The 14,033-nt window shown below is 43.1% G+C and overlaps 1 protein-coding gene across 4 annotated transcripts in view; it reads right to left on the bottom strand.

Moving 5' to 3' along the window:
* The window catches only part of ATP11C (ATPase phospholipid transporting 11C), a 1,720,948-nt gene that overhangs the window by 509,943 nt on the left and 1,196,972 nt on the right, over window positions 1-14,033 (bottom strand). The window lies entirely within an intron of this gene.

Raw genomic sequence — 14,033 nt, 5'->3', positions numbered from 1 at the left:
CAGCCTTCCCTGACCAGTTTTCGTCTTGTCTTTTCATCAATTTTGGAGGTACGTCCAGTTCTATGCAACGTCACTGTTGTCCCACATTTTCTCCACTTTTTGATGACTGTCTTCACTGTGTTCCATGGTATATCCCATGCTGTTGACATTTTTTGTACCCTTCTCCTGACTGATACCTATCAACAAAGAGATCCCTTTGATGCTTTGGAAGCTCTCTGCAAACAATGGCTTTTGCTGTAGCAGGCAACTGAGTAAATGTCAGGAAAACCCTCTATAGATCTACTATCACTGCATGTTCATATCAAATGTCTGTAATGCAGGCAGAATTACAAGAGTTATATGATCAACTCTACCAGAATGAATGTGTGCAACATTGCAGAACAGCAGAGAGTGGGGAATTGCCTTTATTATGATGCTGTGTGATCCTGGAGTTGGTATACATAATTAGCAGGTGGTGTGGAGGTGCGCCCCCCCCCCTCCCCACATGGGGGATGCAGTGTGGCTTGCCCATTGCAAAAAACACTAGTTGCTTTTTGTTTTTTTTTTTGGTATTTTGACATTTGACCTTTTGGGATCACCATTCCATTTTAGGTACTTTGATATTTCAAAGTACATCCATATACACTCACACATACACATGCTTATTCTAACTATAGGAGGAGATCTGAGTGTGGTAACACAGATTTAAAAAGGTAGTAGAGTTAAGTGATGTGGCATGTACATTCACTTTGCTTAAAAAGGAAAGGCGTTGAACTGTGCTCTAAATTCAGCATAGGTGGAGAGTTGTTTTAAGAAAAAGTGGTAGAGACTGCCACAGTTTGGGAGGCTAGAAGGGAACAGCTGTGGTCACTGCAGTTTACTTTTGTTCTAAGAATTTGAAGTACTGGGTCTGAAAAGGACTATCTTCTTAGTAAGTGTATCCTGTAATGACAGTATGAATAAAAGTGAACCACATAAGAGGTTGTCTCTGTTTTATGAGCAGCCATTTGCCTTTCTTGAGGGGAACAGCAGTGGTGCTCTTATTTGGGAGACATGGCGATGAAGCAGAAGAGTGTTCTGGAAATGGAATGGGGAGCAGCGTTTTTTTTTTTTTTTCCTTCAGACCACCACTATGATTATCAACATTATCAGAGGAGACCCAGGGGGTCCAAATGGAACAAAATGAATTGATCATAACTAATAAGTATGTGCATTCATACAAGGGATTCCATATATACAATTACACTAGTCACGATATCGATCTTGAACATTTTTCATTGTTTAGTAAAGGAATGAAGTTCATCCCTACTAAGGCCTTTGACTTGTTGTATACCTTAATTGAGACAAAATTCTATCTTAGAAAGTTAAATTTAGCATTGTATTTTAATAAGGAGGACCTGGAAGCCGGGGTGGTGCAGCGGTGGCGTTGTCGCCTCGCAGCGGGAGGTTCTCCCGTTCGATTCTCGGCTGGAGTGCCTTCCGTGTGGAGTCTGCATGTCCTCCCCGCGGTTGAGTGGCATTCGAAAGATATGCATGAATGGGTGTGCCTTCGTTGAAGACTGGGTGTCGAGCTGGCACCTCGGCACCGTAAAAATCTACTGTCAATCATTAGCAGACTGGATTTCCACTGTGGCGACCCCTAACCTGGAAAAGCCGAAAGAAGAAGAAGAAGTGGCATTTGTGATTAATGGTAAGGCATATTCAAGCTTAGTGAAAATGAAGTCCTTACCTATCCTACAGCTGATATGGCAGATAGTGAAAGGAAATTTGTTTTACTCAAATGAGTTTCATTAAAAAAATATTAAACGAATAGACATCTTATAAAGGACATACGAACTTTCTTATTCTATAGAAAAACAATCCAAGTAATAATATAACTCACTATTCACATGTGCACATGCCTGAAATAAAAGATAAAAATATTATCAATATTAAACAAATGTGGAAAGAAAAGCAAATGAGAATTGGCTAATCTTTAAAGACATCTTATTAAAAAACATTCATATTCTCTTAGTACACCGAGAGTCAAATTTTGTTGAAGTTCAATTAAAGACAAAACTTTCATCCATGGATTCTTGGAAAAGGTTCAAGGAAATATCCAGTTTTCTTTTGTCTTCATTTCTCTGATGGATATCACTTCTACAGAATCCAGAAATTCTTCAAATTGAGGAGAAATAGATTTTTTTCCATTTTCTTGTTATGTGTTTCTTTGCAACTCCAAAAATTGCCCATGGCAAACGATTCTCATTTTTTTGATTACAATTATCTATTATATGTAATAAAAATAGTGTTTTTGAAAAAGAGAATGAATCAGACCATATGGCTTTCAAAATGTTTGCAATACTATTCCAGTATGCTTGAATCAAATGACAGCCACAGAATATGCGTATCCAATCTGCATTACACATTTGGTTATATCTTCAACATTCTATGTTAATAGTTTTACTAAACTTAGCTATCTTGTTTGGTGTTAGAACTGAAAGGAAATTTGATAGCTTTGGCTCCTCTGGACCCAAATGAGTAGACAACGGATCCTTGATCTAGTCTGTTTTAGTGTGGACCTAAAAATTATGGGTCTGATCTAGCCAAATGGCAAGGTACCTGAAGGTGGCTGTGGTTTCTGCTGGGATTAGTGATGTCACTGATTTTGACAGTAGAAGGGGATTTAGAGAGTTTTTGGAGGGTTTTGAAAACAGTGGATTTATTTTTGCTGGACGGAGCTTCATGGAACTGAGACAGTGGTTGAAAGCTATGAAGTTACACTGAAAGGGCAGCTGGATGTCACTGTGGTTGATGCTAGAGCCACACAAGACCATGTTATCTGCATGTACTAGTAATGGTAGATTGGGTAAGTCAAGGGGAAGTTTAGTAATTGAGAAAAGTACTAAAACAAGGCACTTACATGGTGGTTTAGATCATAGCAGAATAGTAAGGGTATATAATGCATTTCAGGTGTCACATCATGCATCTCCATAAAGCTGGTAACAGTATGTTTATGAAAAGCATCTCCACAGACTGGGAAAACTACTTCCTTATTTACATTATAATGCATGGTGTCTGTTGTTCTGTTGTAAAGCTGCATACCTCTGTGTTCAAAGTATTTGTATATTAGCAGAAAGGGTCTCTTTGGGCTTGTAATGGGAAGGGGGAAGGAAGAAAGTTGCGCTCTCATCAGTTATTGTATTTTCCTATTCATTTTCTACCTTAAATAAAATCTATGCTGGAATAACACAAGCAAAGGAAGTTATTTTAACAATTTAGTTGTTATAACTTAGATATAAACATAATAGGAACCACTGTGTATTATTCAACCAAAACCTACAGTCTGGGAGTACAGATGGGCTGTTCTATTTTGTAAAGGAAACGGATGGATGGACTGGGGGTGGAGTCTAACAGTAGCAACGACTGCAGTATGCCACATGGGATAAGCCATCCTACTCTCTGGCTGCTCTGTGTGTTTATGCTTTTCTATAAGACGATCATATGGCAAAGAGAAGGGTGAATCATATAAAGTACAGTTTTGTACTTACCATAAATGTAGATGTCCGATAGGTATGCATCTGCAGTCATAACATATGGGTTGTCCTGCCTCAGGCAGCCCTTCGGTCGGCCGGATTCCAAAGTCTGGGTCTGGCCTCGGCTGATGTCGCACTTTCCCCAATGTCAGAGTGCCTGGGGTATAAAAGCATCAGCCGACGCCATTTTCCTCAGTGTTTCTTGCCCCAGATGCCAGGTGCCCTCTAGGAAGGCTAAATTTGGATAAAGGCTGAAAAGTTCCAAACATTTGCAAATTATATACATATATAAACAAACAAACAAATACACCATAATAGATTCCCCCAGCTAGCTGAAAGAGGGGTAAGCACCCTAGGAATATCACTGAGGGGAAGGAGGGTGGGTAATCCTGACTGCAGATGCATACCTATCGGGCATCTACATTTATGGTAGGTACAAAACTGAACTATGTCCTTCAAGGATGCATCTGCAGTCATAACATATGGGTAGAATACCATAGCCAATCTGGGGGAGGAGGTCCTAAGAGAATTATGGTGTAGTTAAGATCCCCTGCAGTACTGCAGTTGCAAAGCCTGCTCGGGATCTGAGTATAAAGGTAGATTGTAATGCTTGGCAAATGTATGCATGGAGCTCCAAGTAGCAGCTTCTAAAATGTCCTTGGTAGCCACCCCTCGTAGGAAAGCTGTAGTGGTGGCTGTGGCCCTTGTGGAGTGAGGCCTGATATTTTCAGGAACTGTCTTTCCATGAAAGGAATAGCAAAAACGAATGCAATTTCCTATCCATTTAGAAATTGTCTGTTTGGAAATTGCTTTTCCTTGCACCCCAGTTGCATATGCTACAAAAAGTTGGTCAGTTTTTCTGTTAGTTTTAGTTCTGTCCAAATAGTAGCGTAGTTGTCTGTGTATATCCAAGGTGTGCAAAAGTTTTTCCCCTTTGTTCTGTGGGTTAGGAAAGAATGTATGCAAGTGAATAGCTTGGTTCAAGGATACCCTAGATACCACCTTTGGCATGAAAGTAGGATTGGTTCTCAGTGACACTCTATCCTGGTGAAAAATAAGAAAAGGCTGCACTGCCATTAATGCCTGTAACTCAGATACTCTTCTTGCTGAAGTGATTGCCAGAAGGAATGCAGTTTTCCAAGATAAAAACTGGAGGTCTGCTGATGCTGCTGGTTCAAAAGGAGGTAGTGTCAGTTTTTCCAGCACAAAGTTGAGATCCCATGCAGGTAGGGGGGGGGGGTCTTCTTGGAGGTTTAACATTTTTGATCCCTCTCAAAAACTGTCTGAAAAGAGGGTGTGAGAAGATAGGTGGATCCATATTGTATTCTGCTGAAATTGCTGAAGCATGAATCTTAATGGATGAATAAGACAGGCCATTGTGGAACAATTCTGCTAAGTATTCTAGGATGTGTGCTAGGTTTGCCACTGTGACATCTGTGCCCTTTGATGCGCTCCAAATGAGAAATCTCTTCCATTTAGCTGAGTATGTCTTTCTTGTGGAAGGTCTGCGAGCCTCCAGGATAATGTCCTTCACCCTCTGAGATAAAACGGTTTGGTTGGGCTTTAAGGAATCTGCAATGTTTTCAAGTTGGGATGCAGGGTCTTGAAATTGTTCTGCGTTAGAAGAAGAGGCCATAGGGGAAGAGGCCATGAGTTTGTCTGAGACATGCTTCTCAATAGCGGGTACCAATGTTGTCTTGGCCAGTCCGGAGCTATTAGTATGACTTTTGGCTGTTCCTCCCTGATCTTCAGTAGAACCTTGTACATCAATGGGAGAGGTGGAAAGGCATATACTGTTAGGGCATTCCAGCTGAAAGAGAGAGAGTCCACCCTCCAAGCTTGTGGGTGGTATGTCCTTGAGCAGAATTTCTTCAGTTGGTGGTTGAGTGGGGAGGCGAACAGATCTATCTCTGGGATTCCCCATTTCTTTGTTATGAGTTTGAAGATGTCTCGATGCAGCATCCATTCGTGTGCATTCATGGTAGTTCTGCTTAAGCTGTCTGCTAGTGTATTCTCTTTTCCTGGTACGAATTTGGCCTGCAGCTGGATATTGAGATTCAGGCATAGGTTCCACAGATTCATAGCCATCCGGCATAGAGGGTAGGAATGTGTGCCTCCCTGTTTGTTTATGTACCACATGACCGTGGTGTTGTCTGTCCGTATTAGCAGATGCCCTTGCTGGAGGAAGGGTCTGAATGCCTCGATTGCATGCCTTACTGCCAGCATTTCCTTTTGGTTTATGTGCATGCTTAGCTGCCCTTGAGGCCATAGGCCTTGGATACGTTTGTCCTCCATGTGTGCTCCCCATCCTCGGTCTGAGGCGTCCGTGGTGATGGTCTGCCTTGGTTTTGGTTTGTTGAAAGGCAACCCTCTGTTGGACTGGCAGACCTGAGCCCACCACAGGAATTCCTTTTGAAGGCATGGAATGATTTGTATCATGGTTTCTAGACTGTGACTGTGTTGAGACCATACATTCCTTAGGTACCATTGTAATTTCCTCATATGCAACCTGGCATGTGGAATTAAAATTATGCAGGATGCCATGTAACCCAGGGCCTGCAGGACTTTCCTTGCAGTAAGCTGAGTTTGTCTTGTCAGAGTCATGAAGTAATCTGGAAGTTGTTTTTGTTTTTCTTCTGTAAGAAAAGCTATCTGAGTGATTGTGTCCAGATCCGCACCCAAAAAGGTTATCCTTTGGGATGGTACTAGTCTTGACTTTTGGATGTTGACTGTGTATCCCAAGGCTTGTAGCAGGTGTATGGCATAGGCCAAGTCCTTTAACAATTTTTTCTTGTTGTCCGCTTGTATTTGGCAGTCGTCCAGGTATGGATAAATTTGAATTCCCTGAAGTCTGCAGTGTGCAATTACTGATGCCAGGCATTTCATGAATACTCTGGGCGCAGTAGATAAGCCAAAGGGCAATGCTGAGAATTGATAATGCTCTGATCCTGCAAGAAATCTGAGGTGTCTTCTGCAATCTGGTCGGATAGGGACGTGCAGGTATGCCTCCTTGAGATCTAGAGTCACCAGCCAAGACTCCTTGCCCAACATGGGAAGAAGTTGCTGTAGGGTCAGCATTTTGAATTTTGGTACAATGAGATAAGTGTTCAGTGCGGACAGGTCGAGTATAGGCCTCCATTGGTTTTCTTTTCTTGGCACAAGGAATAGTCTGGAGTAAAATCCTTGGCCTTGTTCTGTAGATGGTACCCTTTCTATAGCTTTCATCTGAAGTAACTTGCTGATTTGTCTTAAAGCCTCTGCCTTCTGGTTTGGTGGAAGGTTTGGCATTCTGCCTCATTTTGGCAAGGTATGGAAGTGAAACCTGTATCCTTTGTCTATTATTTGCAATGTCCATGTATCCTTTGTAATGCAATGCCAGTTTTTCGAGAATAAAGCCAGCTTTCCGCCCAAGGGTGCTTCCAGTTGATCCCTGGTAGGCGGAATCAGAGTCAAGTCATTGGGTCTGTCCTGTGGTAGTGGTAGCAGTTGTAGCTGTTGCACTACTCCTCTGGTTGGCAGGCTGCCACTGACAGCCTCTGTAGGGGCCCTTAGATTGACCTCTGCCTCTAGAGTGCCTGTTTCTGCCTCTCTGTGTTCTGGAGGAGTCTGGAAAGGACCAATTCTTTGTAGGCCAGTTTCTGCTGAACCTCGGAGGTTGAACTTGCAGGAAATCTTTAACTGTTTGCACAGATTTTGCTTTTTCTTCAACCTTCTTTAGAATCTCCTGTGCAGGGGAGCCAAATAAATGTTGTTTCTCCATTGGAGCATCGAGGAGTTTAGCCTTGACATGGTCTGGCAAAGATTGCTCCTTCAGCCAGGCATGCCTACGAATTACTGCTCCGGTCATAGCTGATCTAAATGAAGCCTCCAGTGCATCATAGCCACATTTTAAGAAATGATTACTGACCTGTTGTGAGTTGTGTACCAAATCCTGAAGGGATTTACGGTCTAAGGGTTCAGGTGAAGAAAGTTTCTTATTTAGCTGATCTAACAAAAATTCTTGGTACTGTATCATATGGAATTGACAGTTTAATGCCCTGGCAGAAAGAGTAGCAGATGTATAAACCTTTTTTCCCCATCTCTCTAATGCTCTAGACTCTCTTTCAGAGGGTAGGGGATTTTTGGCAGTAGCGGCTGCAACCCCTTTAGGGCCCTGAGAAATAGTTTCCGGGTCTGCAGCATGGGCTTTATACAGGTGGAAGTGAGAATCCGGGACCCTGTAATATCTGTCAGGTTTGGTGGGGGGCCGGAGGAAGTGAATCAGGTGCAGTACTGACATCATTGTACACATCATCAATTACAGTTAGAACCGGAGGTATAGCTAAGGGCCTATGCTGGGGCAAATACAAAAAGGTCCTTAATCTTTTTCTAGAATCAGAGAAATCCTGACCCTGCCATTGAAAGTGTTCTCTAATGGAGTGTAAAGTCTCCCCAAAGGAAAATTCTTCAGGGGGGGAGGCCGAAGGGATAGATTCTTCTGCATCTGAATCCTCATAAGATGAGTAGGCCCCTTCCTGGTGGTCTGACAAATCAGATCCATCCGTGGAGTAATCTGAGGAGTGAGGTTCAGAGGGGTCAGTCCTGGGCCTTTTGTCTGGAGGAGGTTGGGAGGCCCTGTCTGGGTGAGGTTGGGAACCCCTAATTAAGGAGATAAGGTCCTCAGCAAGACTGAGGATCTGAGAGCTAGAGGAAGGCCTCTGGGATGTAGATTTGGCAGGCAAAGCTTTTGAAAGTTTGGCAGCTTTAGCCCTGGAGAAGGCCTTAATAGACATAGAAGCTGGGGGCCTAGCTGCCCCACGTGCAGGGGTAGAAATGTCCAAGGGTATGGTGTCGGACAAATCCTGAACACTAGCTTCGGTAGGGAGTTCTGAAGCAGACTCAGCCGGGGCCTCTCTGGCCTCGGTGGTCGGAGGTATGGTTTCGGTAGTAGGAATAGCCGTGGACTCGGTTTCAGCCGAAACCGAGACACTTGCGGTAGGCCTAGCCATGGTTTCAGCCGAAACCGCGGGCCGCGAGTGTTGGTCCTTTTCCTTGCGTTTTTTGATCATATGCGAAGTCGGAGTCTCCGACGGCATTTTGTAAGCAAAAGCGGTTCCAAAAAACACCTCTGCAAACTCCGACCGACGTCTAAGAGTCCGTCGGTTGAAGGAGGCACAGGCTAAACAAGCTGATAAGTCGTGGTCTGGGCCTAAGCAAGGAAGGCAGTAAGAATGGAAATCCTTATGAGGTATTTGTTTCCCACAAGTTAAACAATTATTTACTTTGTCTGACATCGGCTGAGGCAAGAAAGAGTCCCCAACGGGGTACTTAGCTTTTTTCGAAGTCTTCGGTAGCTGAAATCTCTGTATCTGACTGACCGGCACTTGCGAACAGCTTCTGCTTCGGGCACCGCGCGGCAAGAAAGACTGAGAAAAATGGCGTCGGCTGATGCTTTTATACCCCAGGCACTCTGATGTCGGGGAAAGTGCGACATCAGCCGAGGCCAGACCCAGACTTTGGAATCCGGCTGACCGAAGGGCTGCCTGAGGCAGGACAACCCATATGTTATGACTGCAGATGCATCCTTGAAGGACATCAGAAGTAATGTTTCTGATTTAAGGTCAAAGTTCAGTCAAAATGTCATGAATAACTAGGTTTAGTTGTGATGTGCAAGGCAGAAAAAATGAGAATAACTATGTAAGGTGTTGATATTATCACTGAGCATAACCTGTGCCATCATCTTGGGCATGCAAAGTGCAAAATTGGGGCATAGTATATACAATTAGAAGAGATAGGCAGACGTGCACTAGAAGATAAGCTATGTGTGGATGCTGGGTATGTTGGCAAGGGGTTAGAAGAGAAATGAGATCAAGGTAAGATTGTGAGACATAGGTAGTACATAGAATGAGTACAAAGTAAAGTGATAAGAGGAACTGACTGTATCACATTAATGGAGAATTGTTTATCAGATGGGGAGTGGGGGTCAGGGGTGCCGGAATCATGGTTATTGACTCTAAGGGGAGCTGAGGACTTTAAGGGAATAAGGATGATTTTAGGAAGGATCCTTAGGGGAACTGGATGCAGGATTGTTAACAGTCCCACTAAAGTTTTTCCAGGTTATAATCCAACAATGGCTTGTACTGGTGTTGGCATCTCCTGGGGGCCTTGTGAGCAAGAGAATAAGATCAGTGAGCCCAGATATACCGGATGAGCACTCCGAGGGAGGGTAGTTGGGAAACAATGGTGAAGAATGAAGACATAAGCAGAATGTTGGGTGATGAGGTAGAAGGTAGTAGGGCTGAATATTCTGAATAAGAAGGGGTAAGCACAGAGTAGGTGAAGAAGGGCAGGGGTCAGCACTGTGTGCCTACAGGAAACAAAAAGTTATCCATTAGGAAATATGGAAAACCAGACTGTGACGTTTGGAATCAATGTTATAGACTACGTAATGAAAAGATGCAAAATGGGATCAAAATTCTTACTAGATAATCACTTGAAGGGGATAAACAAAGATGTTAAGGGGTAAAACTGGAAGTCGGGCTGCTTATGAAATGTGTGAGAGAGGTAGGAACTGATAGTGAGATCACTATGTGACACAAACAACGATGAAGGGATACTTCTAATAACGTGCTTCCATATTGTTGAAATGCAAGACTGAGAGCTATGAGATGAGCAAGGACATGAAATTCCAGAAGAGGAATCGCTGCTGAGAACTAAAAATCATGGCCAACTCATAGCACAGATGGAATTGTGGGTAGAAGGAATAGTTTTTGCTGGTAGGCAAGAGGTGATTTAGATATTAGGTTCAAGCTTTTACACTGAAAGAACACAGGAAGGAAGGGAAAGTGCTAGTTTTGTGAGTGAGGGAAGGGAACAGGGTGAGTGGAAGAGAAGACAATATGAATATCTTACTACACGGACCAGGAAGAAGAGGTGGGGGAAGAGAGGTCATGGGGGAGTAGTGAGTGGCAAGGAATGTGGGCATCAAAGTAACAGAAAGGATACTTGACAGGAAATAAGTCAGGCAATTGTATATGCAGCTCAATGTGGGATAAGGCCAATGGCCCAGGTGGCTTTCTACTCAGTTTAAAACTTTTTAAGCCATGTACCTTCTTGGTGTAATCCACCTACTCCAAAGCACAGTAATTCTGGACATAGTAAATATAAGTAGCACTAGTGTGTGTGTGTGTGTGTGTGTGTGTGTGTGTGTGTGTGTGTGTGTGTGTGTGTGTGTAAGTGTGTTGGGGGGGTTGGATGCAGCTCATCCATACTGGGAAGAACAAGAGGTTAAGGGGTGCAAGGCACCCTACCCAGAAAAATGCTTTAAAGGAACATTGACAGCTACTGTGCATGCTCTGAAGATTAACCTTAGAGTGGGCAAAACCAAAAGCTAATTATATATAATTATACATAGTAACTCCTGGATCACACAGTCCCCAGGGAAATGGCATAACCACCCACACGTCAATCTTCTGTTTTTGTTGACTAAACAGATGTTGACATTGGAACATTTCACTCAAAATCAAATATATATATATATATATATATATATATATATATACATATATAGTTCTACTTTCAAATCCTAAAGCCTATATTACTGAATCAGAAAATCCAGAGATGACAATAACAAAACACTGGAATCCCAAATGTCAGATTTAAACATGGTAAGTAAACACTTGGCCAACTTAAACCAAAACTCATGCCAAGGTAAGTAAAACTCACCTAAGTGGGGGGGTTGGGCCCCCCACTAATTATACAGGGCATGCTGGCTTTGGTTCTAGTTGGTCAAATGTCTACTTACCATGTTAAAAAATCTGATTTTCGGGATTGTGACTTTCGTTATTGTCATCTCAGGATTTTTGGAGTTGGTAATACAGGCTACAAGATTTAGAAGTAGACCTATATATATATATATATATATATATATATATATATATATATATATATATATATATTTACTAATGTCACAGAGGCCAGTTAGTTATAGAGATTGACTGAAGAAGGTTGACTGTGACTTGTACAAGTGAACCTGATTTACACAGTCATCATCTTACTCCATCTCTATAACTAAATAATACTGCTGCTTGCAGTCTGACATCATCACCCAGCCCATGTTATAACAGAGCTAGTTACTGTGACTGGCGCTTGTATGATATGGGCAATAAGGACACCATGAGGATAATGGCTGATTTACAGAAACAATAGCACGAATGAGCTGAGAGGACCACATGTACTGTTGTAATGATTACTCCCTACTAATAAGGTGTTTACTGAGAATGTAACAGGGTATGACTTTTGCTGTAATGACTGCTACAGTCTGCAGTTTGAAATTCTGTATTTTATAGGCTAGAGTCAGACTGAATCTAGACTGTTTTTTATCACTTGAACAATAAAAAAGCTATCTAACACTAAGAGTGCCGCCTAGCACCCTTCTGGCAGAAGTGTGTAGGCAAGCACCCTTCTCAGTTAACGACTGCTGGAATAAGGCTCGGTTTTAGGCTTTCCCTTTCCTTAGTTTGATTTAAAACAGTTTACTGTCACTTTTAATGTAAGCCTTGCATTTGTGTGAGTAGGTTCTCAGTTTTATGGAGCTGCTCAGAATTTGGCAACTTTAGTCAGAGATCTGGAGTGAATCTGAACTGAAATTTGCTGTGTATATCCATGCATAAAAGCAAACACCTAGAAAGGCAATTATTTCCAGATATCTGCCAGGGAAGCGTGATAAGATTCCATGCCACACTACTTATAGGTTCATAGGTTCATACTAGGCTATCTGCCCTAGGGCATTTATAAGCCTAGCCAGAATGTGTTTGGCTTTCGCCACCCATTTTAAATTTATTTTGCTATGCCCTTTTTCGAGGTTAGTATACTGTGCCTCTGTCTAACAGTGACACAGAAGTGATACCCGGGGTAAACCTACGATCTCCCATTCACTCATCAAGATTCCTCTTGAAGAGAGTCAATGAGGGACTCTGCCTAACCTGGACTGGGATTTTATTCCAGAGTGAAGGGACCCTCTGGGTTATGAATCTGTCCCTCCAGCATGTCCTATTTATTTCAGTGCTGAGGTTCAAGTCTCTCGAGCCAGAGCTCGATGGGATTTGGATTTTCTGAGGTGCAGCATGTCCATTAATTCCGGGTTGGACATGGCTTTATACGTCAGGCACAGATCGTCTCTGAACAGGCGGTATGCCACTGAGTAGAGCTGGAGTTTCTTTAACCGGGCAGCATATGGCATCTCTTTGAGCCCTTTGATCCTCTTGGTGAGGTACTTTTGGGGTCTTTCCAGTTGCTGCAGGTGTCTGGTAAGGTACATCCCAAAAGGGGCATTGTACTCAATTATGGGCCTGATGAGGGATGAGTAAAGAGGCACGATGACCTCCCCTGATCTAGATGTGAATCCCTTCATGATTAGGTGGGCTATATAAAATGTTTTTCTAACCACTTTGGCCACGTGGTTGTCAAATGAGAGATTGCTATCAACTTGGGTCCCCAGGTACCTAATTACTTCTTCTGTACTTAATGGATTACCACCTAATTAATTTGTGGGCACTTTGTTTTTGCCAAAGGGGATGACTATACACTTTTTGGCATTTAGCTTGAGGCCATGGCTTTGGCACCAGTTGTCTGTTTCTATGAGGCCCTTTTGGAGGATGTTGTGTCGGATGGAGAGTCGATTATGGTGCCCAGTTTGCAGTCATCTGCGAACTTGGTCAGCTACAGTCCTCCCGTGTTGGCCTGTACCTCCGAGAAATATATACCGAACAAGAGAGGTCCCAGGACTGAGCCTTGTGGGACACCACTTGTAACTGGTTTGGAGTCTGACATAGCTCCAACAATTCTAACCATGTGGATTTTGTCCTTGAGCCAGTTTGCAATCCATCTAGTGACATAGGGGTTTATATTTAAGCTGGTGAGCTTATCTATAATGCCTGAGTGGGGTATTGTATTGAAGGCTTTTGCGAGGTCCAGGTAGGCTGTGTGGACCACCTTCCCCTCGTCAATGGCCTTGGTGACTGTTTCAAAGAAATCAACCAGGTTTAAGAGGCAGGATCTGCCCTTAACAAAGCCGAATTGGGTAGGATCCAGTGTCTGTAGGTCCCCAATATCTTTATTTATGAGGTCCATGATGATCCTTTCCATAGCTTTGCAGACCAAGCTAGTCAGGCTTATGGGGCGATAGTTTCCAGGATCCGTTGAGGCACCACCTTTATGGAGAGGGACCACTGTTGTTGTACACCACTCTTTGGGCACATATCCTGTAGTAAGGCTGAGATTGAACAGTAGTTTTATGTTTGGGTTTAGCTCTTCTTGGAGTTCATGTAGGACACAGCCCGGGACACTGTCTGGTCCCATTGATGCTGTGTTTTTTGCTTTGGAGAGGGCGGCTCTTACCTGAGCATCTGAGATGTCAGGGGGGCAGCACTCTGCTGGGATAGATATTTGCCCTTTGGTGGGAGGGGGTTTGCTGAACCTGTCAGCTAGGATGTTGGCAATGTCTGTTGGTTCGTGTATTTTTGTCATTTTGGACTAATTCTGAGCATATCTGGGAATTAC

This window comes from Protopterus annectens, chromosome 15.part0, assembly GCF_019279795.1.
Source record: "Protopterus annectens isolate FY-2018-M chromosome 15.part0, PAN1.0, whole genome shotgun sequence".
NCBI classification, from domain to species: domain Eukaryota; kingdom Metazoa; phylum Chordata; order Ceratodontiformes; family Protopteridae; genus Protopterus; species Protopterus annectens.
Note: the sequence above shows the minus strand (reverse complement) of the source record. Positions and strands in the feature narration are given on the sequence as shown.